Consider the following 12,269-nt stretch of genomic DNA (forward strand, 5'->3'; position numbering starts at 1 on the left):
TCAGTTTTACATTTTACTGCTATTTTTCCTATGAAGTCTATTTTTTTTTTCAGGTCAGGTTTTGTGTTTTTCAAAATTCCAGCAAATTTTACCAAGTGCAATTTTGGCCACTGCCACGTAAAATTTTGTTGGTCATTATTAATTGTGAATTAAGCTAAAAAGCTTTTAAATTTATTTCTTGGTTAATTCATAAGAAAATTGTAATTCCCCTCTTGTATGTCCTAACAGTCATTATCATTGGCAAAAAAAAGAACAAAAATTAAAGAATATCTACAGCTTCAAAATGGTGAGGTCAACATTTCCCATTGAAGTGACAACCTTCCCCTTTAAGATAGTCTTGAAGGTTATTATGAAAGTATCTAAACAGTATTTCCTTTCTTTCCAAAAACTTTTGCATAACTATTTTCCTTTATGTCCTGAGTATAAAGGAAAGTCTTGGCATAGATGAAGACAGCTCAGGAAGTAATATATTGGACAAGCTACCACTTCCTTGATTAAAGTATATTAATGCTTGCAAGTCTCAGAAATCTGGCAGCACCCAATGTCTGAGTAAACCAGATCCTAAATGGTAGTCCAACTAGGAGACTAATTTTAAGCCTTCACCTGCAACTGCCAAAACGAGAGAGGTCCTTGTTCCTGACATTTGAAGAAAACGTCAATGATTAGAAAGGTTGATATAAAGAATTATATAGTCATTTCCAAAGATTAATTAAACTGGGCATTTCCCCCAGTTTTTATAGAGCTAATAATCCAAAGTAGGGCTGAGATAATTCATTATGTCCCAGGAAACTTAGGGAAATGGACATGCATAAAGAATTTGTATTTAGCAAGCATTTATTGAGTGCCTACTTTACACCAGTCTTGGGCTACACAGGCATTGAATTCACAGACACAAATAAGACATGTCTCTGCTCATCAGGGGACCCTGGCTTTTATTTAATCCCTGCATTTTTCTTTTGCATTGCCAGGTAGGTGTATGAATACGTATGCGGTTATTAGTTAGATCTTTCACATAGAGCCCTGAGACAATTAAAGACTTGAGTTTCAGAGAGCAGCTTAAAACTTTTTTTTTTTTAAACCCAGCAAATGGTAAAGTTCACTCTTACAGGATACCCTGTATCCTGTCCCATTAAGATGTCAATTTCTGGCTAATTGCTCTGCATTACCCGTAAGCTGCTACAAACAGTTTTAATGGCATGCTCTTTGTTGTAATTTAGGGTCAGTGACTGCCGTTTCTTTGTACTCTGGTATGGTTCTTTCTCAGCCTACAAAGTGTTTGGCTGGCATGCAGGGACCTGAGGAAGCTTAGCAGCAACCTGGTCCCATGAAACATAATCCTGCCACACCCTGAAATGGATAGATGGCTCTGTCATGCCAGTGTGCACACAGCGGCTGGTGAGTGGAAGACTCACCAGCCAGAATCCTGAAAGGTGCTACTGCACAGCCAGTCAGTTCTGCCAAAGGAGAAAACCACCTGCCAAGGGCACACATGGGAATGGGCATGAAAATTCTGTTTTCCTTCTGTCCGAGTTTGTTCCGAGCACTGGAGCAGAATGGCAGCAAGTAAACCCTTCCCTGCCTAATGGGGTGTCTGTTTTGAGTTAAGATATTTTTGTATCAGAGATAAATAGCTTATTCTCAAGGAAGTCTAAAACAAAAGTTTGAAGATGGTTTTTAAAAACATGACTATAGCTTATGTTGGCCTGATAATGGGAACTCTGTGATGGATAGAGCAATGGAAAATTCTCAGGCATTAAACCAAAATGAGCCCTTCTTCAGATGGTCCCATTGCTCCATATAGATTCTCATGGAAGGCTGAGGGTAACTGGACTAGCATTAGTGAAAACAGAAAATAAAGTTAGGTCATTTATAAATCTGGAATAGTTTTAGTTAGCTTGGCATTGATCACATCTTAAATCATCTCTCCAAATCCCCATACTTTTCTTTTATGATTAAAAACAGAATAGATTTCTTGTAGAATTATCTACAATTTAAAAATTGTTCTCTAAACAGAAAATTATTTAGGAGGACTAGTCCCTAGCAATGTGTGACCTCTCTATCTCTTATCTCATGCAACCCTCAATTATCTTCTGCTAAAACCAGGCCATCACTATGTTTCATGTTAAAGATTGTTCTCGATTCTTTCCCAGATTTACCAGCTGGAGCATAATCTTGCTAAGAACAGTTTTGTCCTCATCTTTTATGGGTACTCTTGGTGTCCCATCCAGATGCTGTTTATCAGACCAGTGCCTGCATACTCCAGCTTCCGAGAATGATCACTGTTCGCTTACAGCTGTCCCTTCTCTGTAGAATCACATTGGCTAAATGGGAGCCTCTGTACTCTGGAGGATACACCCCCTCACCAGCCTACATCCAGTAGCTGAGGGATTAGAAAGGTCAACACTTCTCTCAGGTAGGGCCAATTCTGAAGTTAAATTCATGCTCCAGAGTTTTTTGCAGGTTCAGGCTGAAGTCAGACTCCAGCTGGGACCCCATGCATACTTAGCTCTCTTTCCTGCCTTATCCTGCCACCTTCACTCCTCTTCCCATGAGAACACTAACACGAGAACCCCTGTCTCAGGCTCTGTATCTAGGAAACCTGACAATCACCATCATTGTAAACAGGGCAGGCAGGTAGGAGTCTGGGGGTCAGAGTGGGATAGGAGAAGGCTTAGCACAAAATTTATCCTAATAAGTGTGTATTTGCTGAATGAATGGCTTTTCAGACTCAATGCTTGGATTGACATAGCACAGCTATCATTGAAAGATCTATTTCTCAAGTAGCTCCAGGCTCTCTGATTCACTCCCGGACTGGAAATGAAACGACTAGGAAATTTTCATAAGGCTTGTTGCTGAATAGAAATGTATGATTGTTAATGATGGTAATCCATCCATATAAATTAAGCACCAGCTTTTCTCAACATGTCACTAAGTACCAGGTCTGTGGTAGATTTGGTGAAAAAAAGAAAAAGTGCCTTTTATCTCACAAGTAAAATAAATCTTCTTATCTCAATGTGAGAGAAAACTTACTCAAATGGAACAATTAAGGGAAATTACAAGACAGTATATGATCACATGCTAAAATGTAAAGTAGTAAGTTCCAAAAGAATTTAGAGAAGTCAGAAAGCAATGTGGGCATTGAAGAGTTAGGCAAGTCTTCTGGGAGGAGTGTGTGTGGGGGGGGTGGTGGCAGGGGGAAGAGGCCATTCCAAGAGAAAGAGGTGGTAAGAACAAGGTGTGGAGACAGTAATGAGGATGCCAATGTTTGCCAGGATAAAGAATGTTTGAAGAAAATTTCCCCTGAGTTTGCTGCTCCATCATGTTATCATCCCACTTTCCTCTTTTTATTTACTGCTTATTCATTTACCAAATATGTTTTGGGCACCTACTCTGTTCCAGGAACTGCACTATGTCTTCAGGATCGGACAGTGAAGACAATGCCCATCTTTGCTCTCAAGGAACTGACACTCCCCAGATAGATAATGGATTGGCAAATAGGCAGTTGCTAATACTGGGATGTTATGGTGCAGAAAGGGCTAAGCATAGGGTGCTAGGAAAGAACAAAGGAGAGGTACAAATCCAGAGTTGGGGGAAGGTTTAAAAAAAAAGGCTCCCTGAGGAAGTGTCAGCTAACTGGAGAACTAAAGTATGGTTACAAGTTGGTCAGGTAAAGAAGGGTATAAGGAAAAAAAAATTGGAGATGGGGGAAAACATGGTACTTTGAGGAAAAATCTGTGCTGCAGTGTAACTGATGTGTGTGGAGGATAAAGAGACAGGAGTTGAACCAAAAACAGAGGCTAGATCAGGAACTTCCATGTAACTAAGCAATGGAGTGTGGACTTCATCTTAAGGGCCATGATAGCCATTGATTGACTTAAGTATTGAAATGATATGATCACATTGTTACTTCTGAAATATTGCTTTAGCTGGAGTGGTTTGCATACATGGAATGAGACCACACTGAAAGCTCATGGGTACATTAAAAAGCTTCATTATACTCCTGGTAAGTGATGGTGGGAACAGAGAGAAGTGGAGTTAAGAACAACATAAACTGGTGTTTTACTGGTTTGGGGAGAAGAAAGTAAGAATGCTCAAGGGTAATACTGAAGAATATAGCTGAAGCAAGTGAGGGGGGTGATGGTGTTTTAATTGAGTTGGGGAAATGAGAGGAAGAACAAGGTTGGGGGAAAAATGATTGTCCAGTTGCAGACAGGTTAAGCTTCAGAATCTGGGGATATTTAAATGGAGATGTTGAATAAATGAGCTTGGAAGTTAGAAGAGAGTTTTGGCAGTGATTAGATAGATTTGGGGTTTCTACAAATTGCTCACTTTGTTTAGTGGCATCACCATTCTCTCAGTTGCTCAGGCTAGAAACTCTTACTTCCGTAAGGGGACTATAGACGAACTTCATGGGATTCATGAATGTCCTTGAAATTATATGCAACATTTTGACTATGAGTGGATATGTCCATTTTCCTGGCACTGTAAGCCATAGTTTTTCATGGGTTTTTCAAAAGGTTTCTTGACCCCCTCCCTCCCCAATAAACACAAAAAGATTAAGAATCAGTGAGTTGGAATCTCTTTGTCTCTTTCTTTATATTTAATCATGAGTCAGAATCTTCAGTTACATCGGTGAAGTGATATTTATAATCACTCATCTTTCTTCATTGCTAGTCTCCTAGTTAAGATCTTTGCCACTTACAGTTTTAACTATTTTTTTTATTGGGATGTCTCAACTTCCCAGTATATATAACTAGATATATTTTTTTCCTCTAGACTACTACCAGTTATACGAACTTGAGTCCCCATCATTATGAATAGCAGAAAACCTTATCCATGCCAGTCCCTTCTAAAAATCACCAGCTTAAACCTAAGTGTCCATTGACAGATGACTGGATAAGGAAGATGTGGCACATATATACAATGGAATATTACTGAGCCATAAAAAGAAACGAAATTGAGTTATTTGTAGTGAGGTGGATGGACCTAGAGTCTGTCATACAGAGTGAAGTAAGTAAGAGAAAAACAAATATTGTATGCTAATACACATATATGGAATCTAAAAAAAAAATGGTTCTGATGAACCTAGGGGCAGGACAGGAATAAAGACTCAGACGTAGAGAATGGACTTGAGGACATGTGGAGGGGGAAGGGTAAGCTGGGACAAAGTGAAAAGTGGCATGGACATATATACACTACCAAATGTGAAATAGATAGCTAGTGGGAAGCAGCCGCATAGCACAGGGAGATCAGCTTGGTGCTTTGTGACCACCTAGAGGGGTGGAAGAGGGAGGGTGGGAGGGAGACGCAACAGGGAGGGGATATGGTGATATATGTATATATGTAGCTGATTCACTTTGTTATACAGCAGAAACTAACACACCATTGTAAAGCAATTATACTCCAATAAAGATGTTAAAATAATAAATAAAAATCACCAGCTTAGTTAGTTTACTGATTTTTTTGCAACTCACAATCATATTGATCATATTATTAAAATCTCAGACACTTCAATTCAAAGCATCTTACCTTAAAGTTAGACTTGCAAGGCTACTGGAGGCTGAACACAGAGGATTGGGGTGTGATCGGTTCTTTACCTCTTTCCTTCCCATCTCAGGCAGCTATTGTGCTGATGGGGGTGGCAGGTAGGTAAGGGTAAGTGAAAGGAATTGACTCACGTGATTGGCAGCATATTGGAGGTAGCAAGCTGGGTACCCTTGCCTCGTCGTGGCCTGATGCCTTACCTGGCCTAACTTCTGGGTGTTGGTAACCAGCTTCCAGTTACATAGTGTGATGTCTTAGGTGACCTTGGATGCCCACCCAGCAGACTCACAGGGCTGGTGCAGCTTCTTCCCCTCACTGTTGGTGGGTGGCTCTCTGTATCCTCCTCACACCAGCCCATCATTGATCAGTATGAGCAGCTAGTTGCTGCCTACTCCTCATTTGGTAAGCTCAACTTAGTCTATAGGAAACTTGGAATCCTTGCTACATCTGCCTCAATCTGAGTGAAACTGGGAGGGAGTGGAGAGCAACCTTCACATCTTCTGACTACTGCCTTCCTCTGTCCTAGGACCTAACATTCAAGGTGTTCTGGTGGCATCCAGGCGCAGCGAAAGTTCATAACATTCTTCCCTTCCCCAAAATACTTTCAAATGTCCTGAGTGACTCTCTAGGGGACACCTGGCTTGGTTAGGCAGAAAGAAAGAAGCCAAACTGCACACTCCACCCACCCTCACATGGACGGAAGATAAAGAGGGTAAAAGCTGATTCACAAACTTGGTTCTCTCCAAAAGATGGTTCCTCTTCCTCTTTCTACCCACTTCATAGGGGGTTGCTTTACTGATTCTTAAAAGTCCTCCTTGTTAGAAAGTCCTACGTTGGTGATGTCACATATCATTGTTTTTCAGCTGTTAAGTTGTCTCCAGTTGGTAACTCCAGTAGCAAGGGGTCCTGGTGCGTACCACAACTTCATGTTACTACCTTCTTAACTGGTACACATGATAGAATTTCTTGTCTTTCCCATCCATCCTTCCTAATATTTCTAACTTCAGTGACTCCCCCAAGGTCAAGAAAAATCTCCTTAGACTGGTGTCTATGGTCTTTGACAACTCTGATCCCATCTACCTTTGCAGTTTTGCTCTTACCATGAGCTCACGCGAATAATATGGGCATTGATCAAAGAAGTCTTATTCTATCACATCTCCATGTCGTTTCTCATGTTGTGCTTCCTGCCTGCGATATCCTTTCTTTAAGTTTGATCGAAAAAAACTCTCTACTCATTCTTTACGTCAACCTCACGTGCCCTCTTCTCCATAATGTTCTATCCTTTCCTCAGTAGAAATTAATCCCTTCCATACCATTTGCATTATGCTTTACTTCTCTGGTTCTGCCTTATTATACTGAGAGATTATAAGAAATTTTAAAGCAGGTATATACCTTATTCATCACATTATCACTGTGAGCCTGGCAAGGTATCTTGAACCTAGCAAATGTTCAGCAGTTCAGTGAGACTGAAATGATAGGTAAGGGGATTCAGATTATGGAAAGAGCCTTAAATGACCTTAAATACTAGTTCAGTTGGTGGTATTCATTAAAGAGCTAGGACAAGAGGCACACTTTTACCAGGGTTATTTATTTTTGCGATTTAGTTAAAAAGCGCTCACATTGTAATAACTTGGAAACATGTACCCCAAAGCAAACCACGAAAATAATAGTGAGAAATCCAACTCACAAATTATGACTGTCTACCCAATAGGGCACTCTGCTTGTCAATATCTGGAGGACAAACTAAAACCGTGTTTGCCAGATCTAAAGCACAATCAACAAGTGAGGACTTGAAGTCTGAAAGAAGATCTAGTGTGGTGGCTCCCCAAGATTAGCCTGCGTCTCCCAGAAATTAGCACCATGCCAGATGCCAGGACTCATACTAGGCTGGGAGGTGGGCACTAGTTTCAGCTGTGCAGGGGTAACGGAGGAGAAAATGAAGTGATCAGGGCCAAATCCTGGTAGGGGAATGAAGTCCATATGGATGTCAATTGGCAGCTTGCACATCCTGCATCCTACAGCCATGTGGCCGGTGCCATCATGCATCAAAGCATCTGGGAACTGACAAAGCAGAGCTTCTGGATAAACTTCATCTTCAAGGGCAGCCTTAGGCAGAGTGCTTCAAAGAGGGCTCAGGAAGCTCTGAGCAACACTTGAAGACTTGAGCTAAATTGAAAATCGCAGATTTATATGAATAAAGTCTTAGATATTCTTTAAACAGGTCCCTTCACATGCCTGAACCCTATAAACAATGAGACTGGTGCACATATACGGTGCTCTAAATATATTTGGAAGATCATCTTGATACACCTAAATTTAATCTGGCTTGCCAAATTTTCAAGAGCCAGATTTAACAATATACATACGTTAGCCAGTCCATAAATACAGGCTACATATACTTTCAGTCACCTCTCCCGCCCACCCCTTCCCCCTCACGTGACCACACATTGCTAACCCGCTTCTACCTGCAAACAGAGGCACATACATTGACGAATACATCTTCATCAAACCTTGGGATCAAACGCGCTTTCCTTCTCCTCCCAGCCTACCCTGAATCAGACAGCTGTTTTCGGTCACTCTCTGACCCCTAGCTACACTCTAGGTGGAACAGCTGTGGTCAGAAACCTGGCCAGGACGCTCTGCCAAGACAGGGTGAGAGGCGGCTGAGTGATCAGCTAGTGAATGTAGCCATGGAGCGTGGGTGGAGCCAGAGGAGAAAGGGCGCAGCTGATGCCGCTTCGAGAAGAAGGTGGGAAGCTCCGCTCGCTTCCCAGGGAGTTGGCGAAGGCAGCTGTGTGCTGCTGGTGCGGGGAGCATGAGGTGGTGGAGCTTAGCTGCAGAAGAAGCAGCTGCTGTGGTCTGGAGGGCGCCGCCAGAGCACTCCCCAGAGTGTGGACCCTGCTCCGATGCCTGTGTGTCATGGTAGGGGGTGGCTGGTTCTCCCACCCATTTGGGAAGGATTTTGGTCAAACGGCTCTGGCAAAGTTGGCTGAGCCGCTCTGTGAGAACCAGTCTGTGATCATACATGTGAGAGTACACATTGAGTTATGCACACATGTTTACTCACGTATGTAGAGACAACTGCCCCTGGGATAACTTTAAAGATCTCTGACCAGTAGGAAAATTTGAGAGTTAGCAGAGATCAGATAAACACCTCAGATGCCTTCACATATAGCCTCACCTGCCTGTGAGGCTCAGGTTCCCATTATCATTGAGAAGCCAGATATCTCATTTAGTCAGTGATCCTGGTTCACTTCACACTCACCATTGTCTTCCTGCTCCGGATGACTTATTCCAGGCCAGTGGGGCTGTGGACTCCCAATCGTTTCGGAAATATTCGATGTCTGGGAACCACTAAGTAAGGCTGCAGCAAGGTCCAGGTTTGCTATTTAAACCCCAACTGCAGTCCCAAGACCCAAGGTCATGGTCTTTAATGCAAAGGTTCACCAAAGTTATTTTAATAAGATTCAACCAGCTGTTGGTTTCTACCACTTTCATGTCCCAATCCTAGCTTTTCAGTGTCCTACTTCCCCCTTTCCTACCTGACCAGTGTCCTTCTGTCACTTCTCTGACAGGCCCCCGTGAAGCTTCTCTGTGCAGAACAGTGCTCCCGATGGCCAGTTCTTATCTGTAACACTGATGCGACTGCAGAAATACCTGTGGTTATAGGAAGACCCAGGCTTAGCAAATAATTAAAAACCAACTGTTGGGTGAACTGTTCATCTTTGGCACATATATCCCAAATTTTGAGCCCTTTAGCACTCTTTCCTTCATCCTGTCCTGCTTTCTAGCTTACTTGCTCCTTGTCTTTGATTCAACCACCAGAATTGGCCACATCTTTGACTTCACTCCTTCTTGGCCATCTCCTCAGCAACAGCTGCCTTCTCAATTTGACTTCAGCCTCCATGTTCACTGTGGATAAATCCATAAGCCGAATCCATCTGCCCCCAGCAGCTGGAAATCCTATCCTCCCACCATGTGATCCCCTCCTTGGACAGAAAGTGAGCGACACAGCCTAAAAAGTATTTGGATTGGAAAAAGTACTGCTCTCCTTCAGTGACTGCTATCAAAATTCTTCTCTCAATGTGGTATTTGGAGAACACCATTGGAATGAAAGAATTCATTTTAAGATGTGAATGACTATTAAGTAGCCACTATTAGGTAGCCAATCAAATTAATTACTCTCTGAAAGAAATATTTCAGAAGAAGGGGACAGTTTTTCTGATCGTTCTGAGAATGAGAAGACTCTTTTCCAGGTTCCCAGTCTCTAAGGAATCTGCCCTGACACATCTCTGGTCTCCTGACAGCAGCATTTTTACTCCTTTGCTCCCTCCATAGGACACCTATTCTTCCAATGACTGATATTGGAATCCCCTGGATAACCGCACTCCTTGGCTTCTTCTTGAGGGTGAAACCTAAGCCTAGGAGTGGTCTCCCAGGTCTCCCCCACTAGCCTGCCCTATGATATCCGTCACTTATCAATGGACTCATTTGTTGGGAAACGTGATGAGGTGGACTCTCCTTCTCTCTAACACACTCTGCCTGGTTCCTACAGTCCGTGTTTGTTCCTAGAGCAAGGCCATTAGCAAAATTACCAAAGTTCATAGGAAATATTTGTCATAGGCTACTCTTTCTTTCTGCATAAGCCCGTAAATAAAGCCGGTAAGGAACCATCGTTCACATTCCTTTGTTGGAGATCTGAGGTACTTATGATAATTATCTTATCCTCGTATACGCTTCATATATATCACTTAATTGTCACCTTGACCTCAAAAGATGGCAACGACCTGCCCTCTGTTATGGTTGAAGACCCTGAGGTTCAGATACATTAAATAATTCGCCTGACATCACGTAGTCAGCATATAGCTGTTTTAGGGTTCTGATCAAAGTCTGTCCATTTCCAAATTCTGTGTTCCTCCCACCCACCCTATCCGGCCAGGAATGATATGTTATGATGAATACATCTTGATGTTTCCCCCCCTAAAATTTGAAGGCCATCTTGGTGACTAATGGGAACTTTGTTCCTTATTCACAACATTCCTCACGGATTATAAAGTAAGGGCCCTTGAGACTGGCATGACCTCGTTACGACCCACCAGCTGGCTCACCTCAGCCCTCAGCTTTTTCCTGCTGGTCACCAATAAGTCAGACGAATCTCCCTTATCTGCCACAGTTGTTACTACACCTACATTGCCCGCTGAATTGAAGATGTCACTTGTGCTTCTTTTTACTGCGAGGGACCAATAGTTTATGTGATGAACAGAGAGTGAGTCAAGCTTGAGAGAAGTTAAAAGTAAACATAGAGTTCTCTCCCAGCGCATGAACGGAACATAAGCTCGGGATGTGCAGCTGGGAAGACGTGCTAGTCCCTGAACTACAGATTCCCGATTTGTGAATTTGTGAGGCTCTATAATGAGTACTGTGACGTTTGTTACTTAGAGCCAGCTGATATCATCTACCAGCTTTGCATATATTCCTCTTCATGTTCTAAGGCAAACCACAGATGTTTTATCCCTTGTGATCACACCTGCAGACCTAAAACTAGTTAAAAAACAAAACAAAACAAAACAGAAAAACAACGGGAGAGCAGATGTTTTGAAATTGGAAGTTAAATGATTGGACAGGGAAAAAAAAGCAAAAGTATTCCACTATTCCTTTATATGTACAAATGCCAGAAAGTAAATCCTCTTGTTACTAGCATACAGAAGAACAGCAGTCCTGACTTTTTCTGTTTCCCCTAAGCCAGAGAGCAGTTTTGACATTTTATTTACATAAAAGATGATGGATTTTATTCTAGTCCTGAGATTCAACTCACCTTTAATAAATTGTCCCACCGTATTCCTGACCCACCAGTATAAAATAAAGGAACACTTTTCAGTCATATGAGGGCACCACGTTTGCTGATGCAAAAATGCTTTTGTCTGATAGGAAAGTTAATTAAGCAATAAGACATGACATGACATGAATTATTATGTAATAACTCACGACTTCGGTGTAGCTACGTGCAAACCCGAAGGCCAGCTACCCCTTCAGCATCTAGGCATGAATTATGCTGTAATAACTCAAGCTCTGGAGTTTTCCACTGAATCAGGGTTGGGTGGTGGGGGAGAAAACCAAGGACAAAAACTGATCTCCAACAAGCAAGAGAGGATAAAGTAGGGTCATTGTTTAGACTTATATATGAACCCATTAAAGAAAGACATTAGTGACTAGAATTTTGGGGTGACATTCACCAGGATTCTTTCTGTCATTTCTCAAAGCTTTGAGAAAACACCACAAACTTTCAATTTAGGGCTGGGTACAACACGCTGAGGAAAATTCTTTGCCAGAAATATGGGCACTTGGACATTGCTCAAGTGCAGTGGATTCTTTCTGACTCAAAGGGGGAAATAAGTCATCTCTTTATAACTTTTGAGATTTCATATTCTGCCTTGATTTGGGGCAGAAATAAATGTCCTAAGAATCAGCAGTCATGGGTCATGAGAGACAGGGATCCAGTTACCTGAGTCTTCTGCATCAAAAAAAAACCACGGGCTTCCCTGGTGGCGCAGTGGTTGAGAGTCCGCCTGCCGATGCAGGGGACACAGGTTCGTGCCCCGCTCCGGGAAGATCCCACATGCCGCAGAGCGGCTGGGCCCGTGAGCCATGGCCGCTGGGCCTGCGCGTCCGGAGCCTGTGCTCCGCGACGGGAGAGGCCACAACACTGAGAGGCCCGCGTGCCGCAA

The sequence above is a fragment of the Delphinapterus leucas genome, chromosome 6 (assembly GCF_059928025.1).
Source record: "Delphinapterus leucas isolate spDelLeu-1000000601 "Yukka" chromosome 6, BTC_Dleu_Yukka2, whole genome shotgun sequence".
Taxonomy (NCBI): Eukaryota; Metazoa; Chordata; class Mammalia; order Artiodactyla; family Monodontidae; genus Delphinapterus; species Delphinapterus leucas.